Source organism: Mus musculus, chromosome 10, assembly GCF_000001635.26.
Source record: "Mus musculus strain C57BL/6J chromosome 10, GRCm38.p6 C57BL/6J".
Lineage (NCBI taxonomy): Eukaryota > Metazoa > Chordata > Mammalia > Rodentia > Muridae > Mus > Mus musculus.
The window spans coordinates 120,687,364-120,697,493 of record NC_000076.6 but is presented as its reverse complement, the minus strand read 5'-3'; the positions used below and the strand labels follow the sequence as shown (position 1 = coordinate 120,697,493).

The following is a 10,130-nucleotide window of genomic DNA, read 5'->3' as shown; positions in this document are numbered from 1 at the left end:
ACTTCTGCCGTCTGTCGAAACGAGGGCTTTTGGACGAGATTACATCAGTTTTATAAAATAAATAAGCTACTGTTTTGCACATTTGAAGTGTAAGGTGTGAATCTTGGCCCTGTAACTTCTGCGGCTTTAGCTGCCTCTTTCAGCTGGAGGGGGGCGGGAGCTCAGCTTACTCTGGGCTCTGCCACTGATTTGGTGTGCGATATCGGTCAAGACGCTTACATTTTCTAGGGTTAACTGTCACTGACTCTGAAAGAAGAGGGTGCACCGGGTCAGATCGTTTCATTTGCTTTTGTTTCTGTTGGCTACAAAGGTTTTTTTTTTTTTTTTTTTTTTTTGCTAAAAATCTTACTTAGGCGATATATAGTAATAGATACAGTTAGAGTTTCACTGGCAAGGGGGTGGGGGTGGGGCGGCGGGAGGATCCCAGGCCACATTCATGCCGGCAGGGAGCTCTGAGGTTCCCCTGTGAGCCAAGTCACCTTCACTGAGATGAGATGAGATGAACTGTTCTCATTCACTTTGAAGATCAGTGAAGACTGCGGCTTCTCTAGTCCTTTTTACCCTGTTGCTTGCTTTATTTATTTATTTATTTATAAATATAAATGTGAAGAGGAATAAATGCCATGGCATGTGTGGAGGTCAAAAGGTTGAGAGTATTTATCTATGAAAAAACAAAACAACAAAGTCCACCCCCTTACCCCTTCGGTAACCATGAATTCAAAATAGAAACAGTCACTATAGTCTAATCAGTATGGTGGAGTCATATCCTGGGCCAAACAACAGCCATCTACCAGGTGACCCACAAGACACTTCTTAACCTTGCCAACACCCCAGGAGGTGGCTGTGATCCTGATGTGACAGAGGAGGGTACTGTAGCTCACTAACTTGCTCCAGTAAGATAACTACTACAAAGAGGAGTGGGTGTTTAAGAAGACATTGACTGTCATTAGGAGGAGAAAAACAAGTTCAATTCTGTAATCAGTTAACAAAAGCGGTGCAGAGGCCTCAGCCCACAGAACCCACCATCCAGGGATTCTTTGCATGGGAAATGGACAAGGAAAATGTTGGAAGAGACAAAAAAAAAAAAAAAAGTTCAGAATTTTAGAATTTTAAATGTACATTAAAACTCCTTGCAGCAGTGGAGACAGCCTGTGGGTATTCCAGGGAGGGTTACCAAAAACGCAGGCTCTGTCCCCTCCGCCCCTTGGACTTATATTTTAAGAAGTTCAGCCATTCCAGTCCATGCAGAAAAATACTCTCAAAGGAATATTTACAATGTGGATCTTATATTAAACATTTGGTTTTATATACTTAAATATTTATAAAGACATATGTGGAATAAATTTCAGCCTACAAACCGAAGTGAGCAAAACATATCAATTTCCCCTACTTCTTTAAATCAATGTAATTTTGTGACTCTCAGCCTTCATCCTTTTTTCAAAGATGGCAAAAATATTTACCTCCTGCTTGCGGACTCTCTCTTTCCCAGAATGTAGAATGTTTAATTGTAATGAAAACAGACAACTGGGAGGGGGGCTGTGCTCTTCAGTCTCTGGGTACACTGGGAAGCCCGTAGTTCTGCCCTGAATACTGGTGGTACCGTCTGAGGTTGGGGAACCTTTCAGAGAATATTTGCTAGGCACATCAACAATTTATCTCTTCTGAGGAGGGCCTGCTGTCTGAACACAGTCCTTGTGGCACCTCACACTAGCCTTCCTGCTCAGAAAAAAAAACAAAAACAAAAACAAAAAAACCCTTGACTTGCCTTAATGCTCTGTCTTGGCTGTTTTGAAATTCCAAACAAAAGACTCCATTTTGCCTCTGCCCTTGTAAACTGCCTCTGCCTGCAGTCTCCACCTCTGCCACCTCTCCTCCCTTCTTCAAGGGTCTTTGGTTCTCTGTTTCCATCTTATCAGGGAGAGGAGCCACTCTCTCCCACTGTCTATGCTCTAATGACTTTACTTGCCCGCCCTGGAGAATGGGCGTTTATCTCCTGAGTCAGGTCAAGAAGGGCAGCAGATGACGTCCGGGATGGGGACGTTGTGGTCTTCCGTTTTGCAGAGGTCTTGTCTTTGTTAGCTAACTTTGTTAACTCTGAGATTGGTTTCTGACGGTTTCGCCCGCTTGAAAGGAGATGCTGGGATTCGAATTCCAGCACCAATTGCTGCTACACCCAGAAAAAAAAAACAAGGTGAGAGCCAGAAAACACAGGTTGAGAGGGTGGTAGCAACAGTACACACCTTTAAGCCCAGCACTTGGGAGTCAGAAACAGGTGGATCTCGGTGAGTTGGAGGCCAGTCTCCAGAGTGAGTTTCAGGACAGCCAAGGCTACACAGAGAAACCCTGTCTTGAAAAAAGACAACAACAATTACAAAAAAACAAACTAACAAAAAACAAAAAGCAAAACAAACAAAAACAGACAACAAACAAAAAGCCAGACCAGACCAAACCAAACCACCCCCTTCTCCTACATAAAGCAACCGAACAGTAGAGACCTCAGTTGGATGTGACAGTAGACAGTCTCATACAGATCTCAGTTCAACCTGGGACACTTTAAACTGAAAAGAGATTCTGCTCCCAATACAGCAGTAAAATGTGAACTGGGGCCATTACAGGGTGGGGACAGATGCAAATGTAGGAGGGAGGGAGGACTTGAACCTATGTGGCCCCTACTGTTCTCACATTCATTAGGAGACTAGGTCAGCCTTCTTGACCATGAAACCTTTCCGCTGCGGTCTTGTTGATTTCGTTGGGGAAAGAACAGGCGGCAGGCTGGGCGGGCTGGGTTCGCGAGAAGGGAACCGCATTCGTGAGAGGTCCTGAATGCGCATTCCGCAGTTGCAATTGGCCAGCGCTCCAGGCATGAATGGGGAGAGTTTCATCTTCACGATTTACTGAAAACAGACGGTGAAGTTCGAGAAGCAAATGTGAAACGCTCATTCCGAAAGCCTTTTTATATACATGTTAAATCAGTGTGTGGGAAAGAGACCACAGAGATTGTTTAAACATTCGTACTGATGACACTCCGGCTCTAAAATATGCAGTTCCTTGTAGTTATAGGCAGAATTAATCACATATGGAGGAAGTCATCTTTTGAAACCGGATTAAAAGGAAATAGTTCATAACTCAGTGATATCAACATGCACGCCCCTCCCCCGCCCCCCGCCCAGGCCTGGGACACTCCTCTGCCTCCTTATCTCCCACTGTCTGAAGATGTTATTTTCTCACTTGGGGTGCCATGATCCAGCTATGTGACTCTGCAGAGAGAATCTGGATGTGGAGCCAGAATGGAAGAGATATCATTTAAGCCTGACTCAAGACCAGAATAATTAGGAGTCTCTTCCTGACCCTCGATTCTGCAGTTCAGCTGAGGTCTCTAGTCCTACTGTTAATAGGAAACATAGGAAGACAGGTCATCTCTACCCTTGAACTTCATCAGGAGAAGGCAGCAAGACATTTGGCTTAAAGAGTCTTCCCTCACCACTAGCATCCATCTTTAACTACATTACCCCAAGTGCTTGACAGGGACTTTTGTCAACCACAGGCAGTTAGGCAGCTTGGGAAAGAACCCTTATCTATGGCGCTCACTGGGGAAACCTATGGCAGTCACCTAAAGACAGTCTAAGTACTGGTCCAAGTCTCTCTCTCACTCACTCACTCCCCCTAAGACATCATGTGCTGTACAAAGTACTGGTAGGTGAACCCCATGTGTATCACCCACGGAAGTCATCTGGTTTTAAGGGAGCTGCTGTTTTTAAAAAGAGCAGTCCCACTAATACCCCCCCTCTCTCACCCCTCTCTTTTCCTTTCTTCCTTTCCTCTACCTCCTCCTCTTCTCCTCTTCTTCTTCTTCAAGATACACTGAGTTGAGAATATCCACGTTCATTTTGAAGTTCCTTCCCTTAAATGAGAGATTGTGTGTGTGGATGGGGGTGTGGGGTGTGTCTGGACTGAGACATGAGGCAATTCCGAAAATATGAATGAAAGAATATAAATATTTCTCCGGCCTCTGTAGTCTTCATTAAAGCACACCAGAGGAAGAGCCGGGCTGCCCTTCTATATTTAATTTGGACTCCAACCTCTTCAGCAGCATGATTAATTTTAGCTTATCATATGGAATGTCTGCCTACCTATAAATAAGTCTATTCATCTTTAGGAGGGCATAAATATGCCTCCTGTTTTACAGCCCCCCAAAAAAACCAAAACCCCAAAAAACAAAACCCTTTCATATCATTGTAATGAGATCTTTTTCCAGGACAATAGCTCAGCTCAGCCTCGGTTCCATTGTGCTTTCTTAACTTCCTGTTTGAAAAGTGTGTAAGTGAAAGTGTGTCTCCCCGGATGATTGTGAGCAGTGTTAGGTGATGGGATGTGAACCATGGATGAGAAAGGAGGACCTGGGCAGATCTCAAAGGAATAACTACAGAGAAATGGAGAAGAAGAACAGGGAGGAGGAAGAGATGGAGAAGGGAGAGGTGGAGGAGGAACAGGAGAAAGCAGAGGAAAGCAAGAGGGTTGGTAGTGTAAATCTAAGGTAGAAATGAAGGTGTTTAATTTTTAAGCTGTTCTCTCTGCTGTCCCCTAAAATGCTGGGAATGCTACCCACTGTCCTTGTTCATTAGCAAGCAGACTCTGCATTTCCTCATATCCCAGCGTTCCCTGGGCTCAGGTAAAGTCTATATGTCTGTCTACACAGAAAACGAATTTGCCTACACAAAACACCAAAGGGGATCGTGTTGTCAGTCGCCTTGAGGCAGACGATATTAAAAATCACTTTCAGGGGACTTGGCAGTGTGGCTCAATGGTAGAGAACTTGCCTGGCTTGCCAATGTGCTGGGTTTAATTCTAGCTCCACACTCTCCTCCCCCCCAAAATAAAAAAAAAATTGAATTATCCATCACAATTTTAACACATACCTCAAGTAGGCTTTATTGATAAAAGCAATCTATTAGGTACGAGATGATACATTTCTTGAAAATCATATTGCTGTAGGAAAATGTACCTCTTATTTCTAGGGCTATAACCCACTCCTTGAACTCAGACCTTTAAATGAAAGCTCACATATGGGACTCGTGCATAGGAAACACAGGGCCAGTTTTCCCTCCCTAGCTCAGTCCCTATTTAAAAAAAAAAAAAAGATGTGACTTCTAGAAGACAAAGGACTTGCCTTTCTCCTGACAAAGCTCTTCCCACTGGTGAATAGTAAGCAAAAGCAGTGTCCCCAGGAACGTCATGTGTCTGAGCTCCCAAGGGCAGGAAGCTTTAGTTTACCAGGTGTCTCTGACCAGTTCCAGGTCATTTTTTTCAGAAGCCCCTGCTTAGTCATGCTTCCCAATGCCCTGGAAGCACAGCCAAGCAAACAGAAGGCACTGAGGCTATCTTCCCGAGCATGGCTGCTCTCTGTGATATATAAACACATATTCACAGAGCAGGCAGGACTCATGAAAGATGCTGAGATATCAGTGAGCGACCCCACAGTCATTTCTACCACCAGTCAAATGGTCACGAAGATCCCGGGGATTAAATATAGAAGACAGGGCTAAGGAGCAAAGAATCACTCAATTGACAAATGGCTGCCACCTTTCACCCAGTTGCTTCTACTTGTAGGATCTAGGCTCCAAACACTCACACAGAAGTGCTGGCAGTACACATTGCCATGGTCTAACCCAGGACTGGGAAGTAAGAGGATAGAGGCTTTCTGGATAATTTGATCCAATGAACAACCCCCCTCACTGCGTAGTAACATCAACGTTCATTCTTGCAATCCAGGCCTTAGAACCAAGTTACATGGGAGACCATGTTTGTACAATGTCCTTCAAAGAATCTAGTAACTAAACTCCACTGGACGGGAGCCAAGACAAGCCTTTTTAATGCCAAATTCCACTACAGTGGGTCATGTTATTGGATGGCTCCAGTGAATTTGGGACAGGAAAAAAGGGCCCTGTTTCCTTTAATACTTTGTTATGTTTTCTTTCTTTCTTTCTTTTTTTTTTTTTTTTTTTTGGACTGAATTATCCAGATAATTGCTTCACTTTTCAGCTGAGCTTGTACTTGAAGGAGCACAGAAGATGACCCACTGAATTGGTTTTTTGTCTTTTGCTGTAATTGGGTTATCTGCAAATCTTAGAAATAAGTGTTATAAAACATAACCTTTATATGTTTCAAAACTCTTTTATGAACTTACACATCTGGGTTTGTTTGTTTGTTTGTTTCCTTTTTTGTGAGTCATTCAGAAAAGATTTACTGAACCAAACTAAAGATTTGTGTCATGATATTTGTTTAGGGTGCTCTAATGAGCTGAAAAACCTTGCAAGTGTTAGGAAAAACACAGGGAAAGGAGCAGAAAGAAAAAACAACAATTTCTTCTGAAATGCTGGTTCCTTAAAGACAAAAAGTCACCACTTTTAAACAAGTGCATTTGAAGCCAATATAAGGCCTGTAGTTGGGAATGGATCACAAGAGATCCCTTGCAACCTCTGTTACCTATTCCATTATTAGAACTATTTGGAAAGTTCTAAAATACCACTAAATAGTGCTCCATGATAAAGTGGCGATTTTATCCACGCAGCCTCTCATGTCTACTTGCTCTATATCGATTTCCAAATCTCACTTGTGGGGTATGTGTGTGTGTGTGAGAGAGAGAGAGAGACAGAGACACAGAGAGAGACACAGACAGACAGAGATTGTGTGTCTGAGAGAGAAAAAGATAGAGATTGTGTATGTGTGTGTGAGAGAGAGAGAGAGAGAGAGAGAAAGATTGTGTATGAGAAACAGAGATAGAGAGATGTGTGTGTGTGAGAGAGAGATAGGAAGAGAGAGAGAGATTGTGTGTATGGGGGAGGGAGAGAGAATGTGTGTGTGTGTGTGTGTGTGTGTGTGTGTGTGTGTGTGTGTGTGTGTTTAGACAGGGTTTCTCTGTGTAGCCCTGGCTATCCTGAAATTTGCTCTGTAGATGAGACTGGCCTTAAACTCAAAAATCAGCCTGCCTCCTAAGTGCTGAGATTAGAGGTGTGTACTACCACTGCCAGGCTCATTCCCAAATCTTAGCAGTTCCCTTGAGAAGAAAGTGATCCTTACATGGTCATGGCCGTGTGTTTGGATTCCTGGTCTGATAGTGACCATTACTTTCCTGTGTCTTGTAAGCACAAGAATGGATAGCCCTTTGCTTAACGGAAGTGACATTATCCACGGGTCAAGGACGGAGATGTTACAGCCTGAGGGTGTTACGGTTCAATGATAGATTTGCTGATAACCTTTGAGTTGTTAAAACAAAAATATGTTCTTAACATATAATTACATCTTCCACCCTCCCACCCTCCCCACCCCCGCTTTCCCCCTTCTTCCATTTCCTTCAGTATAATCCCATACCTTTTTCTCTTTCTCATATACATGGTCTCTAGCACCTCTCTAAATGCTTTAACATATGCATATATATATATATGTGTGTGTGTATGTATATATTATGTGTGTATATATGTGTCTGTGTGTGTGCATTTCTTAGAAATGTAAAAACAGCATGGTCAGTACGTGTAATCTTACTTGTGTGGATATAATTTCACAACTGGCCACTTGCTATTGGATTACTAATTGGGGAGCACTTCCTGGAGGAAGACTTTTTTCATGCTCTCAGCTGTTGCTAGTTGCCTGTAGTTCTTTTTCTAGAGTTGGGGCTCCATGAGATTCCCCCCTCCCATGTTAGCGTTATCTGTTGGCGGTCCTGTTTAGGCAATCATGTTATAGCGACTTCACGGGCATTGGTTCTCCTGGAATGGGGATTACACACAGCTGTGAGGCTCCAGGGTACTGGGAGCTGAACCCAAGTCCTCTGGAAGGCTGGCTCATGCTCTTTACTGGCAAGCCATTTCTCTACTCCTGTACATTTGGTTTGAAACTGATTTCCATTTTTGACCCATAGAACAGGGTCCACATTAACTTCCATGCTTGCAAGTTATCGTCAAGGCAGCTAGTTTCCAGGACAGAATGCTCTGGAGAGACAGTTCTGAGGTTCACAGAGGGCTCCTCATGAGGACTCCGAAGAGAGTTGACTAGTATGGAAGTGTACCAAACTGTCAAGGACTAGGGCGAGCACCAAAGAACATAACTGAGCATTCAGAAAGGGTAAGGGGCAAGGGTTAGTGTCTGCTCCCAACAGCCAGGCTGGGGAAAAAGCCCTCGTCTTCCATTCCACGGGGGCACCAAGAAACATCATCTTGCCTCAGAATGAAGGAGTAAATAACCAAGACCAAATGCTGCTGTGGAACAGGCTAACACATTTTAAAAGGTTTCAAGAAACTTAACTGCATCTAAGAACAAAGCTCAAGACGATTTAGGGGTATTAAAAAAAATATCCAGGACCCAACAAGGTACAACTCACAACGTCTGGCTTCTAATAAAAAAGTGCCAGGCATCCTAAGAAGCAGAAAAATATGACTCATTATGAGGAAAATAATAAATCCATTGAAGTCTGCCCAGAACTAACACGATGTTAAGATAGGTTACCTGGAAATGTCGAGTGACTGCTATAGTAAATACTAAACGCTGAGGAATAGTTATACAGGATGTACAAGAATAAACGCACAGTTAGATATTCGAACGAAAAGCTAGAATGTCCGAGGGGAAAACAGAAGATAAGATTAACAGTGAGTAAAGCACGGTAGAAGGAAGAATAGCAAGAGCTGGGCAGATGCTCAGCGGCTAAGCACTGACCTCGCAAGTGTGAAGATGAGCTGGACCCCCAGAACCCGTTTAAGTGCCGAGTGGAGGCTAGGTAAAGCAGAAACAGGATTCTCAGAGTAAGCCGGCTTGAGACTGGCCATGAGTTTGACTGAGTGCCCTCGCTCCCTTGAATAAGGGAGGAGGAACAGTCAAGGATGGCTCCTGACGGCATCAGGCCTCCACGTCCACGTCCACGTCCACGCCAGCGTGTGCCCACATGCACGTGCACCCTCTCACACGTATGTTCACATAGGCACGCGCAAACACACCGTCACACAGCGTACATGTGTACACACAGAAAAAGAAAGAAAGAAGAAATAGTAGTGAAGTTTTAAGGCAGTAGTGAGATCTGTGGATCACGGAGGGAAATGCCTTTTTGAAAACTCATACAAGCTCCGGTTTCTGGGCGACAGCTCTCGGGGGGGGGGGTGGTGGGGGGGGTGGGGGGGTGGGGGGGGTGGGGTGGGGGGGGTGGGATGGGATGGGAGGGCCTACGATGGATTTTTCCAGCTGCTTAGATCCCTGCGGCTTCCTTGCTTCCCCTCCTTTCTGGATCCTGTTGAAATGTTTCTTCAGAGTGTGAAGGTTCACCAGGTTTTCGTTACATTCCTTTCTCTTCGGATCAGCATTGATTGTGACCCAATAAACCCAAAGTGATTTGTCTGTTGTGTAATTTTCCTAATTAGAGTCCAAGTAAACGAGCGTGACTAATGGAAATGGAAAAGCTCTCACTTTCAGCTTGTAAAACTCAAATTCTGTTAGGTTGAAGTTTTCCTGCAGTTCCGACCTCGGCAACAGTAGTTTTCAACCTTCCTAACGCTGCAGCCCTTTAAATACAGATTCTCAGGTTGTGGTGACCCCCACCCCCAACCATAAAAATGGGTTTTGTTGTCATTTCATAACTGTCATTTTGCTACTGTTCTGAACTGTAATGTAAATGTCTGTGTTTTCCCATGGTCTTAGAGACCCCCGTGAAGGATCATTTGACCCCACAGGTTGACAGTCATTGCTCTACACTTTTGGATGGGAATCACTTCATGGTCTATGACATCATAAAGTTTTACACGTGTGTCACCAGTATGCTAGGGAACCCACCACATTCCAGAGAGGGCCTGAGGATGCTTGCCTCTTTCCTGAAGAATCCTGACTTTGGTGGTATTGTGTCTTGAGACCCAAGTTTCTTCAGACATGTCCAACCTTTTGACACCATGCCTCAATGTCACCTGGATTTTACTTGAAAGTCGAGGCTCTCGATTTAGGTCCCCATGCTTGTACTACTGATTGCACCATGTCCCCAGTCCCTCACAGATGTATTTTGCTAGGGCCACCCTGCAACTTGCCATGCAAGAAGCCCTTCAGTTTCTGGGTTAAGATGGTACCAAGGTCATGAAATATAAATACCAAGCTTTGAGCCA

General features: G+C 44.2%; 1 long non-coding RNA gene across 1 annotated transcript; it reads right to left on the bottom strand.

The window, feature by feature from the left end:
- Window positions 1-2,314: 2,314 nt before the first annotated feature.
- Gm35062 lies at window positions 2,315-9,082 on the bottom strand. The gene is made up of 3 exons (XR_872122.1): window positions 8,707-9,082; window positions 2,683-2,894; window positions 2,315-2,343 (listed from the first exon to the last, which is right to left on the bottom strand). It is a non-coding gene; the product is annotated as a predicted gene, 35062 (long non-coding RNA).
- Window positions 9,083-10,130: the final 1,048 nt, after the last annotated feature.